Source organism: Entelurus aequoreus, linkage group LG14 (assembly GCF_033978785.1).
Source record: "Entelurus aequoreus isolate RoL-2023_Sb linkage group LG14, RoL_Eaeq_v1.1, whole genome shotgun sequence".
Lineage (NCBI taxonomy): Eukaryota > Metazoa > Chordata > Actinopteri > Syngnathiformes > Syngnathidae > Entelurus > Entelurus aequoreus.
Window position 1 is genome coordinate 20,527,585 of NC_084744.1, and position 12,550 is coordinate 20,540,134.

The 12,550-nt window shown below is 39.2% G+C and overlaps 1 protein-coding gene across 9 annotated transcripts in view; it reads left to right on the forward strand.

Annotated features, from left to right (window-relative positions):
- Positions 1-5,869: 5,869 nt before the first annotated feature.
- The window catches only part of LOC133664505 (muscleblind-like protein 2a), a 48,043-nt gene continuing 41,362 nt past the window's right edge, over positions 5,870-12,550 (forward strand). For 8 of the 9 annotated variants that reach the window (XM_062069183.1, XM_062069182.1, XM_062069181.1 and 5 more), the window contains exon 1: positions 5,870-6,111. The gene's annotated coding sequence lies outside the window, so the exon portion shown is untranslated. Of the gene's footprint in view, positions 6,112-11,634; positions 11,816-12,550 lie in introns of those variants that run through there. The other variant, XM_062069180.1, reaches the window with a different exon arrangement.

Sequence of the window (12,550 nt, forward strand, 5' to 3'; positions counted from 1 at the left end):
TTAGATTGTTTCTGTCCCTACCTGGTATTTTAGTTATTTTGAATCAAGAAACATTTCAATAAAAAATGAGATTTATTGTGCTAAATTAATTTAAATTATTTTATGAGTTTTTTCAGGATTCTACTAGATTGTTTATGTTATTACCTATATGACTTTATAAGTTTATTTTGTAACCACTGTTTGATTATTTGTACTTGTTAATTGATTTATTTTATTTAAAATCATATTCAGGATGACATATTAATTGTATTCATTCCATTACATTTTATTTAGGCCTACTAACATCGGTTGTTTAAAGTAAGTACTAAATCATCAAGGACATTTTACATAAATGAGGCAATTTTATGATATACAGTCAAAATTTACATACACTTTTAAAGAACATAATGTCCTGGCTGTCTTGAGTTTCCAATAATTTCTACAACTCTTATTTTTTTGTGATAGTGATTGGAGGACATACTTGTTGGTCACAAAAACATTCATGAAGTTTGGTTCTTTTATGAATTTATTATGGGTCTACTGAAAATGTGACCAAATCTGCTGGGTCAAAAGTATACATACAGCAATGTTAATATTTGCTTACATGTCCCTTGGCAAGTTTCGCTGCAACAAGCTTCTGGTAAGCTTCTGGTTTAATTTTTGACCACTCCTCTTGACAAAATTGGTGCAGTTCAGCTAAATTTGTTGGTTTTCTGACATGGACTTGTTTCTTCAGCATTGTCCACACGTCAGGACTTTGGGAAGGCAATTCTAAAACTTTAATTCGAGCCTGATTTAGCCATTCCTTTACCACTTTTGATGTGTGTTTGGGGTCATTGTCCTGTTGGAACACCCAACTGCGCCCAAGACCCAACCTCCGAGCTGATGATTTTAGGTTGTCCTGAAGAATTTGGAGGTAATCCTCATTTTTCATTGTCCCATTTACTCTCTGTAGAGCACCAGTTCCATTGGCAGCAAAACAGGCCCAGAGCATAATACTACCACCACCATGATTGACAGTAGGTATGGTGTTCCTGGGATTAAAAGCCTCACCTTTTCTCCTCCAAACATATTGCTGGGTATTGTGGTCAATCAGCTCAATTTTTGTTTCACCGGACCACAGAACTTTCCTCCAGAAGGTCTTTTATTTGTCCATGTGAGGCCTATCTCAGCTGCATTCGGGCAGAAGGCGGCGTACACCATGGACCTGTCGCCACCTCATCACAGGGCCAACATAGATAGACAGACAACATTCACACTCACATTCACACACTAGGGCCAATTTAGGGTTGCCAATCAACCTATCCCCAGGTGCATGTCTTTGGCGGTGGGAGGAAGCCGGAGTACCAGGAGGGAACCCATGCAGTCACGGGGAGAACATGCAAACTCCACATAGAAAGATCCCGTGCCCGGGATCGAACTCAGGAACTTCGTATTGTGAGGCACATGGACTAACCCGTTCCACCGTGCTGCCATTTTTGAATCCAACATCGTTTAATAATAATAGAACAAGGTAATCATTGGATTTCAGAACAGCAAACTTTTAATGAAGTTTAACAATTGTAATAATAAGGACATCAAATGTTATTCAAGTCTGTCTGCTCGTCTGTGCCGTCATTGCCATTAGTCGGCAAAACAAGCATGGTAGACAGCTACGGTGGCTGAGAAAGGTCACAACAAATGCAAACGCGACAAGACAACATCATAAATTACGAAACAAAAACTTTCAGATACAGCACGATTGCAAAAGCCACAACAAATACAAACGTCGCAACACAATACTATTAAGCCGCAACACATATGGGAACTGCACTTTTTTTGGAATTCTGCCTATCATTCACAATCCCTATGAGAGACAAGAAGACAAACGTTTTTCGTTATTGGTGGCTAGAAATGCAGCTAATGGGAGCAATTAATTCTACTTTTAAAAATGCATTCAAAAACTGTCTACAATACTTCATGTACGTTCCGTAACCTGTATAATAACCAAACTGTAGCAACGTTGTTACTGTAAGAGCGAACACTGAGGACCTCTTTTTCTAGCGTAGTAACTGCTACAGTAATAGCCGTAAAAGCTAGCTACAGCGAGAGATAAGCCAGGTTCTACGTCAGCACGAAACGCGTTTGAGTTTGTAATGCACAACACTGCGATAGGACACCAGTTTGTACAGACTGAAAAACATGAGGGTACAGGGTCATACATTGGTCATATTCAAAGTCCTCATGTGTCCAGGGACATTATTTTCCTGAGTTTATAAACATAATATACACTATAAACTAAAGAAGTTGTTGCTACAGAGCTCCAAACTTCACTTGACCTTCCAATTAGCCCATGTACAGTATGCAGAGAGCTTCATGGAATGGGTTTTCATGGCAGAGCACAGAGTCTGGTGTGGATGAACTTGACTGGCCTTCACAGAGTCCTGACCTGAACCCGATAGAACACCTTTGGGATGAATTGGAACGAAGACTGAGAGCCAGGCCTTCTCGAACAACATCAGTCTGTCACCTCACCAATGCGGTTTTGGAAGAATGGTCGAACATTCCTATAAACACACTCCGCAACCTTGTGGACAGCCTTCCCAGAAGAGTTGAAGCTGCAATAGCTGCAAAAGGTGGACGCGACATCATATTGAACCCTATGGGTTAGAAATGGGATGGCACTTCAAGTTCATATGTGAGTCAAGGCAGGTGGTTAAATACTTTTGGCAATGTAGTGTATGTTTAATGATAAGTTTTATCATAAATGTTATTTTTTTAAATGAAGCCAATAATTACATTTTTTGTAGTCCCCTTTATTTTGAAAAGTATCAAAACTCTAGGTGGGACGTATGTGCAAACGTAGCTATGTAGTCACTTGAGTGCCTGAATGTAAACTAAGCAGTGACGTAAACTAAGCAGTGGTGTCCCAATTACTAGGGAAGATTGCAAAGCGCTACCCCTTTTTACTTCATTTCGAGGGTGTAGTGGTAGTGGGTGAGGGCTCACGGTAAATATTGTACATATTACATATTATGTATGTGTCTGTTACTACATTATGTATAGACTTGCAGTGTGTATACAAAACGTTGATGGAGGGCTTTGAATGCTACAACAGTGACTCCCAATAACTGTATCTACCAAGCGTTTTTTATCATCTATAAACCCCCCCCAAAAAAACCAAAAAAAAACATGTGTGTTCTTGTCTCTCATAATGATTGTGAACGATAGGCAAAATTCCCCCAAAAATTCAGCTTTTAAGCCACATAGGACACGGCGGACACAACGGAAGTGACAGCGGAACAAGTTACGGTGAAGGACCAACTTCCTGAATATAGTATATTAGTATTATAGCAAGTATAAAAAATAGTTACTTATGACTATAAAAGTGGTCACACCTCACTTACTCTTTGTCCATTCCACTGTTTTCACCTTTCTGTCTGAAGTCAGTGAGTTGCCGAAACTTGTCCGGTGTCACTTCCGTTCCGTCTTTATATTATTGTGTCTTGGCTTATAGTTGTTGTGTGATGGCTTTATGTAATTGTGTTGTGGCGTTTGCATTTGTTGTGACTTCTGTACTTTTGTAGCTGTTTATTAAAACGAGAGAAGTAGCAGGTCAAACAACTGCTCATTTACCCTGAAGAGGTTTGGATGCAGTTTATTTTGTTTTTGGATTTCCATGTCAAAAAACTACACTAAAAGTAGCAGGTAAATCTACTATTAATTCAATCTTAAGAGATGTTGGTTGCACATAATTTTTTATTCTCATATTATATTATTTCATGATGAAAAACAAAAGCAGAAGAGGCAGGTAATTCTACTGTTAAAATGTTGGTTACTGCCATTTATTAAAACATTATTGAATATTGAAAAGAGCAGAAAAGGTTTCCGATGGTTAATTCGGGGGTCAGCAACCCACGGCTCTAGAGCTGCATGCGGCTCTTTAGCGCCGTCTTAGTGGCTCCCTGGACCTCTTTCAGAGATGTGTGAAAATGGAAAAAGAGAAGAATATAAAATCAATATATTTTCTGTAAGAGGACAAACTTGACACGAACCTTCCTAATTGCTAGAAATCCCACTGTTTATGTTATACATGCTTCACTGATGAGAGTATTTGGCAAGCACTATTTTGTCCTACTATTCTCAGCAATCCTTGAACTCATCGTTGTTTGTTTACATTTACAACTTTCTACGATGCTGCCACAGAAAGACGTGTTTTATACCACTTCTTCTTTGTCTCATTTTGTCCACCAAACGTTTTATGATGTGCGTGAATGCACAAAGGTGAGCTTTGTTGATTTTATTAATGTGTTGGAGTGCTAATCAGGCATATTTGGTCAATTCATGACTGCAAGCTAATCGATGCTAACATGCTATTTAGGCGAGCTGTATGTACATATTGCATCATTATGCCTCGTTTGTAGGTATATTTGAGCTCATTTAATTTCCTTTATTTATGTCCTCTGTGTATTTAATTTATATTTGCATGTCTCATGACACATTATATGCAACATCGGCTGCATTTCTGATAGTTGTTTGGGTACCATGTTGTTCCAGACCACAGCAAACGTTACCCAGCTTGCAAAGATTGTAATAAATCCATTAGAAGAAGAGAGCCTGCTGTTTCCTTAAACTTGGACACACACATCTATACCTTTGGCCATTCTGAGCCAGTAATTTCCAGAAGTTATGTCATCCTGTGAGAAGCCTCCATTTTACTAATGATTTCCAATGTTGCAAAAATGTGTAGAGTAAAAATTGTAATACTTAAAATAGTTTTTTAAAAAAAAGGTTGGTCCAATATGGCTCTTTTAATATTTTAGGTTGCCGCCCACTGGGTTAATTCAACCTAAAGTGTTGGTTGCACTTTGTTCAAATAAAATGTGAATGCATTGGCCATTCATTGTTGTTAACTTGCTTGTTTGTATCCATAATTAATCTATACCTAATTTCCTTACACGAAATAACAGAAATATAGGAAACTTCACCTGCAATGTCCAGTATCCAGTAATTATTTCACAGTCAAACTGTTTTGTTTTGTTTTCTGCTAAAAAGTTACTGAATCGATTTTAAACTAACTGAATGGTTTTGGATCGTATCGTTCTAAAAATAATAATATTGTCCCTGAATTGTATCGGCAACCACACATTCTAAATCGAATCGAAACGTTGTCAAAACAAGTCCTAGTATTTTCATTCATTTGGTATATCTGTATAATGACACACATTCTGATTAATTGAATATTGTATGAAGAAGAAAATACAGGTAGTAACATACCATTTTCATTTGTATTCAAAAAGTGCAGCCCTTTAATAAAGATATCTGTGAAACCCACAATTCCACTCTGCGTGTTTGGATTAGCGGCTGTCTCATTTGACCTTGATAAGACACGATATGCATTTCGCCCCATTGCGATCTATTAATAAAAGTTACCATTAAACAATTATTGCACCCATGTTATTGTTATTCTATTCAGAGAATACATTTGACTTCTAATGCCATAGTTTGGCATTTCGTTAATTACATGCTATGTATGTGTCAATGTAGGATTCGGTGATCAATTTGCAGTTACCATAAAATAATCATGATGATTCCAAATAATATCAAATAATGATAATACATTTTTTCAATGGATTTATTGCTGTTCCCTTGGTAACAAGAAGGAAACCCTTTGCCCTTCTAGCCTCACGGCATAGGTTTGGACTCAACCACTTGGTTGTGATAGAGGGGTGTTGCCAAATGAAAACAAATAAAGCCGTTCAATGTGTTAATATTTTGGCTACAATTAATACACACGGTTATTTTAATGTATTAGTATTGTACTATACATAATTAAAAATCGTTAAGGTGGATTATACGTTGTTTAAGTGTCGTATATTTTCCACACCCCCCCTCCGTGTGACATCACATTAAAGACCGTACAGTAAGCTGTCAATAGCTTGTTGCTCAAATCAGTGTAATGTCACAAAGTAATAGCTGTTGGGAATGACTTCCGGTAGCCTTATAAAGCATTAAGCCGACATTTATTACAACCATTCGGGCTTGTCAAGCGGTCATTTCGGCCCAAATCGAACTCGCCGTGTCCGTGTGTCCGAGAAGTCCGTGTTCACCCCTCCTGCGGCGGGCAGCAGCAGCTCCATCCACGGCGATGAGGTAAGCAACTTCCGGAGCTAGCAGCTAGCATGTTGCTAACTGCTCACATACAGACGCAGCTTGCTAAAGCGCCTCGGGATGTTAATGTTAAAATGCTATCTTCCCAACACGCCCAATGTTAAACAATATCCAACTATAAAGAGGGCAGTGACGTTAAAATGATGACTTGCTTGTTGTCTTCGCCGACGTTATCTTATATAAAATGAAACGTCGTTGATACGTCTCGAAAACTGAAATTATTCTCAAATCAGTCGTGAGTTGGCTTCTTTTTCGAGAATGTTCCATGTGTAATCATTCTCTAAGTCTTACCTATGAAGCAGTAACTGTTTTCATCGAGGTTAAATTGTGCCCACGGTGATGAGTTGTACATTAACCGTTCTGGCCTTGCAGTTTGTTAGTTAAGCAAACGTCTAATTATTCAAAAATAATAATCCTGATTAGATTTAAGTGTACATTTTAGGCTGCACGCTAATGCAGCGTAACATGTTGATATAAATGAATACTATAATCATATATGTGTCATAACGTACGTGAATGTGCAGTCTTCCTGAGAGCTGATAAAGGAAATGCCTTATTTGGTCATGACAATAATGCTAATATGAAGTCAACCCCTGGTGGTGTATTTATTCTGCTAATGACATTTAGACGTATGAAGTGTACATTGAACACACTTATTGTCACACACACTTGCAAAGGATGTACACACACACATATATATATATATATATATATATATATATATATATATATATATATATATATATATATATATATATATATATATATATATATATATATATATATATATATTGCCAAAAGTATTTGGCCACCTGCCTTGACTCACATATGAACTTGAAGTGTCATCCCATTCCTAACCCATAGGGTTCAATATGATGTCGGTCCACCTTTTGCAGCTATTACAGCTTCAACTCTTCTGGGAAGGCTGTCCACAAAGTTGTGGACTGTGTTTATAGGAATTTTAGACCATTCTTCCAAAAGCGCATTGGTGAGGTCACACACTGATGTTGGTCGAGAAGGCCTGGCTCTCAGTCTTTGTTCTAATTCATCCCAAAGGTGTTCTATCGGGTTCAGGTCAGGACTCGGTGCAGGCCAGTCAAGTTAATCCGCACCAGACTCTGTCTTTATGGACCTTGCTTTGTGCACTGGTGCACAGTCATGTTGGAAGAGGAAGGGGCCCGCTCCAAACTGTTCCCACAAAGTTGGGAGCATGGAATTGTCCAAAATGTTTTGGTATCCTGGAGCATTGAAAGTTCCTTTCACTGGAACTAAGGGGCCAAGTCCAAATCCTGTAAAACAACCCCACACCATAATCCCTCCCCCACCAAATTTCACACTCTGCACAATGCAGTCCGAAATGTACCGTTCTCCTGGCAACCTCCAAACCCAGACTCATCCATCAGATTGCCAGATGGAAAAGCGTGATTCATCAGTCCAGAGAACGCCTCTCCACTGCTCTAAAGTCCAGTGGCGACGTGCTTTACACCACTGCATCTGACGCTTTGCATTGGACTTGGTGATGCATGGCTTAGATGCAGCTGCTCGGCCATGGAAACCCATTCAATGAAGCTCTCTGCGTACTGTATGTGGGCTCATTGGAAGGTCACATGAAGTTTGGAGCTCTGTAGCAACTGACTGCAGAAAGTCGGCGACCTCTTTGCACTATGCGCTTCAGCATCCGCTGACCCTTCTCAGTCAGTTTACTTGGCCTACCACTTGGTGGCTGAGTTGCTGTTGTTCCCAAACTCTTCCATTTTTTTACAATAAAGCCGACAGTTGACTTTGGAATATTTAGGAGTGAGGAAATTTCACGATTGGATTTGTTGCACAGTTGGCATCCTATGACAGTTCCACACTGGAAATCACTGAGCTCCTGAGAGCAGCCCATTCCTTCACAAGTTTGTAGAAACAGTCTCCATGCCTAAGTGATTAGGACACCTGATTCTGATCATTTGGATAGGTGTCCGAATACTTTTGGCAATATAGTGTATATTCTTTTAAATATGTTACACTTATGCATTCCTAATTTCCAGCAGCAAGGCATTGCATTCCTAATTTCCAGCAACAAGGCATTCCATCCTCCCTCCTGCAAATATGTTATTGCATTTTACAATTAAAGTCACATTTGACAATCATACTTTGCTCACTCAGACCCTTCATACAAACCCCGTTTCCATATGAGTTGGGAAATTGTGTTAGATGTAAATATAAACGGAATACAATGATTTGCAAATCATTTTCAACCCATATTCAGTTGAATATGCTACAAAGACAACATATGTGATGTTCAAACTGATAAACATTTTTTTTTTGCAAATAATCATTAACTTTAGAATTTGATGCCAGCAACACGTGACAAAGAAGTTGGGAAAGGTGGCAATAAAGACTGATAAAGTTGAGGAATGCTCATCAAACACTTATTTGGAACATCCCACATGTGAACAGGCTAATTGGGAACAGGTGGGTGCCATGATTGGGTATAAAAGTAGATTCCATGAAATGCTCAGTCATTCACAAACAAGGATGGGGCGAGGGTCACCACTTTGTCAACAAATGCGTGAGCAAATTGTTAAACAGTTTAAGAAAAACCTTTCTCAACCAGCTATTGCAAGGAATTTAGGGATTTCACCATCTACGGTCCGTAATATCATCAAAGGGTTCAGAGAATCTGGATAAATCACTGCACGTAAGCAGCTAAGCCCGAGACCTTTGATCCCTCAGGCTGTACTGCATCAACAAGCGACATCAGTGTGTAAAGGATATCACCACATGTGCTCAGGAACACTTTAGAAACCCACTGTCAGTAACTACAATTGGTCGCTACATCTGTAAGGGCAAGTTAAAACTCTCCTATGCAAGGCGAAAACCGTTTATCAACAACACCCAGAAACACCGTCGGCTTCGCTGGGCCTGAGCTCATCTAAGATGGACTGATACAAAGTGGAAAAGTGTTCTGTGGTCTGACGAGTCCACATTTCAAATTGTTTTTGGAAACTGTGGACATTGTGTCCTCCGGACCAAAGAGGAAAAGAACCATCCGGATTGTTATATATACAGTGTATATATATTGTGATGGTATGGGGGTGTATTAGTGCCCAAGACATGGGTAACTTACACATCTGTGAAGGCGCCATTAATGCTGAAAGGTACATACAGGTTTTGGAGCAACACATGTTGCCATCCAAGCAACGTTACCATGCTTATTTCAGCAAGACAATGCCAAGCCACGTGTTACATCAACGTGGCTTCATAATAAAAGAGTGCGGGTACTAGACTCGCCTGCCTGTAGTCCAGACCTGTCTCCCATTGAAAATGTGTGGCGCATTATGAAGCCTAAAATACCACAAGGGAGACCCCGGACTGTTGAACAACTTAAGCTGTACATCAAGCAAGAATGGGAAAGAATTCTACCTGAAAAGCTTAAAAAATGTGTCTCCTCAGTTCTCAAAGGTTTACTGAGTGTTGTTAAAAGGAAAGGCCATGTAACACAGTGGTGAACATGCCCTTTCCCAACTACTTTGGCACATGTTGCAGCCATGAAATTCTAAGTTAATTCTTATTTGCAAAAAAAATAATAAAGTTTATGAGTTTGAACATCCAATATCTTGTCTTTGTAGTGCATTCAATTGAATATGGGTTGAAAAGGATTTGCAAATCATTGTATTCCGTTTAAATTTACATCTAACACAATTTCCCAACTCATATGGAAACGGGGTTTGTACATGCACACATCCACTCATCCACACTCACGTGCACACTTGAGGAGAGAGGTGCACTTGTACTTTAACAACTCAAGGTTTACAGTATAGACATTATTAGGAAAAAGTACCCAGATATTGTATATATTAGGGCTGGGCGATATATCGATATACGCGATATATCGCAGGTTTTTCTCTGTGCGATATAGAAAATTACTATATCGTGATATTCGAGTATACGTTCTCACGCAGTTGCTCTTAGCTGCTGGCATTACACTACAGGCTCCTCCCACTCCTTCTTGTGTCTCCTTCCCACAGACAGCAAGCGCACCTTCTACATACGTCACATACGTATACGCTCTCACGGAGTAGAGAGGTAGCGGCATGGGTAACGTTAGCTGTGGTGCGAGTGGTAATACGAGAGAAAGAAGGTGCGAATCTGGTAACAAATGAAGGAAGAATTAATTCCCAAGAAAAACAGCAGTGGTCCATCGTCTGGCGGGGGTTTGGCTTTAAGTGGGAATATGTTGAACAGACAACCGTAATTTGTCAAGTGTGGGGCAAAAGCGTTTCTACAAAAAGTACCATTACTGCTAATATGTAGCATCATTTGAAAAGTCACCTGCTACGCATGTCAACATCTCCGGCCGGTGCCACACCATCAAAATGCCGAGGCAAACATTTCCAGATCAACACCGTATGAAAAAAAGAGTCGACAACAAACGGAGATAATGTCCGCAGGAACTTACCACATAGCGAAGGACGAACACTATTTGATTTCCTATTATGTAGCTCATTTTTATTTGACACCTTATTGAAATATCTTGTGTGACATCATGTTTTTAAACTATTGTAGTGGCGTTCTGTACAAAAAGTGCACTTTAATTTAGTGTTGTTTTGATAAGTCATCTTAGTGACACCATGCACAAAAGTGCACTTATAGCTTGTTTTAAAATGTCTCTGACAATCTTGCACTTTCTGTTTTGGAAATAACATGAATGTTTATGCCACTGCTTAATAACACTTTAATAAATACAGTTTTGGTAAATTAACTTAGTTGTGATTTCCTTCTCTGCCTGAAAGTTTAAAATGAGCATATATTAATGCAGTATGAACAAGAATGTTTTAATGTAGACACATAGAATCATCATACTGGTGTGATTATATGCATCAAGTGTTAATTCAAGGCTAAGGCAAAATATCGAGATAAATATTGTGTATCGCGATATGGCCTAAAAATATCGAGATATTAAAAAAAGGCCATATCGCCCAGCCCTAGTATATATCCATCCATCTTTCACTGGCTCAGGATCAGCATACGATCCAGACCATAGCAAGATGGATGAATATTCCTCGGCATCAAGGATCCTCAGGAAGTGATTACTTGATCACCTCCCGGGGACCTCTCCACCTTTCACACTTGAAAAAGAAGAGGAAAGTCAGATTTTCGTGGCTTGATCAGATGCAAAAAACACACAAAAAAGCAAGTAAGCCATGACAAAACCATATCAAAAGTGACACAAAAAAGCAATGGTAGTGTGGGAACAAAACAAAAATTAATAACAATAAGAAAAAAGGAATACAACTGCAAAAAAGATACAACAAATCTTTTTTTCCTTCCTCTCCTTCCCTTCTTCTATCCGTTCTCCATTCTGAAGGAAGTTTTATTCCAGCCAGCAGTGTTTTGCTCCAAGCTGTTTATCCGGCTTTCACTCTTGACTGTGTATTCTGTTCTCCTTTCCCATTGGCCAATTCCACACTGGGAGGGTCTTCCAGGCAGGAAGGGGGGGAAGGCTGGGAATGTTGCAGCCTGAACTTCATGGGACGCTCTGGTTTCACTGTTGTTGAGGAGAAAATGTCCAGAGTACAGATACTTTAGGTAAAGAGATGGATCAGCTTTGACCGTGCGTATCTTTTAAACTTTTTTTTCCCCTCAATACTCATGTTGTGGACATTTGGAAATGCTGCCTTTAAGTGAGAGCACTAAGGTAGGTTGGCTGGACTATTTCCTGACTTATGTGCCCAAAGGAATGTTCTCTTGTGTGCGATGGGATTTCACGATGCCATGCGACAGTAAGGTCTTAGTCCACGATCAGCCAAATCTTAAGCCTTATTCAGTCTTGATGTTAATTACGCCCTATTTTCCACTAGAGTAACTTCTTACAATACACTTAAAATACCACAAATACATGTTTTCCAGTGGATCTGTCAACTTCCTGTGTGTGTCAAGTCAAAGTGTAGAGGACTGTGCATCCTGTCCCGTGTTTGACTAAGACACATAGTGTTTAAATGTTGTCTTAACCTAAAGTAAACCTACTTGACGCGCTACTGTAAAGGGTGTCTAATTGTGGCACACCCAGTCACAATTACTGGGACGTTTTTGCCTTTTATTTCACGTCCTACTACTCACAAATCCCATACAACGGTTGTTGCCTGTGGTTCTCATAAAGTAGCCAATGGCTTTTCTTTACTCAACCTCAGAAGTTTCCAGGTGTTTATTAGGGGTAAAGATTCAATTAAGGAGAACGACAAATAAATTTTTTTAAATAATCTACAAGTTATATAAATGATTGTTGCATTTTGTTGAATTTTCTGCCAATGTTGGGATTAGTGATTAGTCTTAATTAGGGATGGGTACCCAATTTGTTACTTCTTTTAGTACTGACCGAATTTCGCTGGTAGGCTACTACTGATTACCGATTTGCATAAAATCAAACAATACC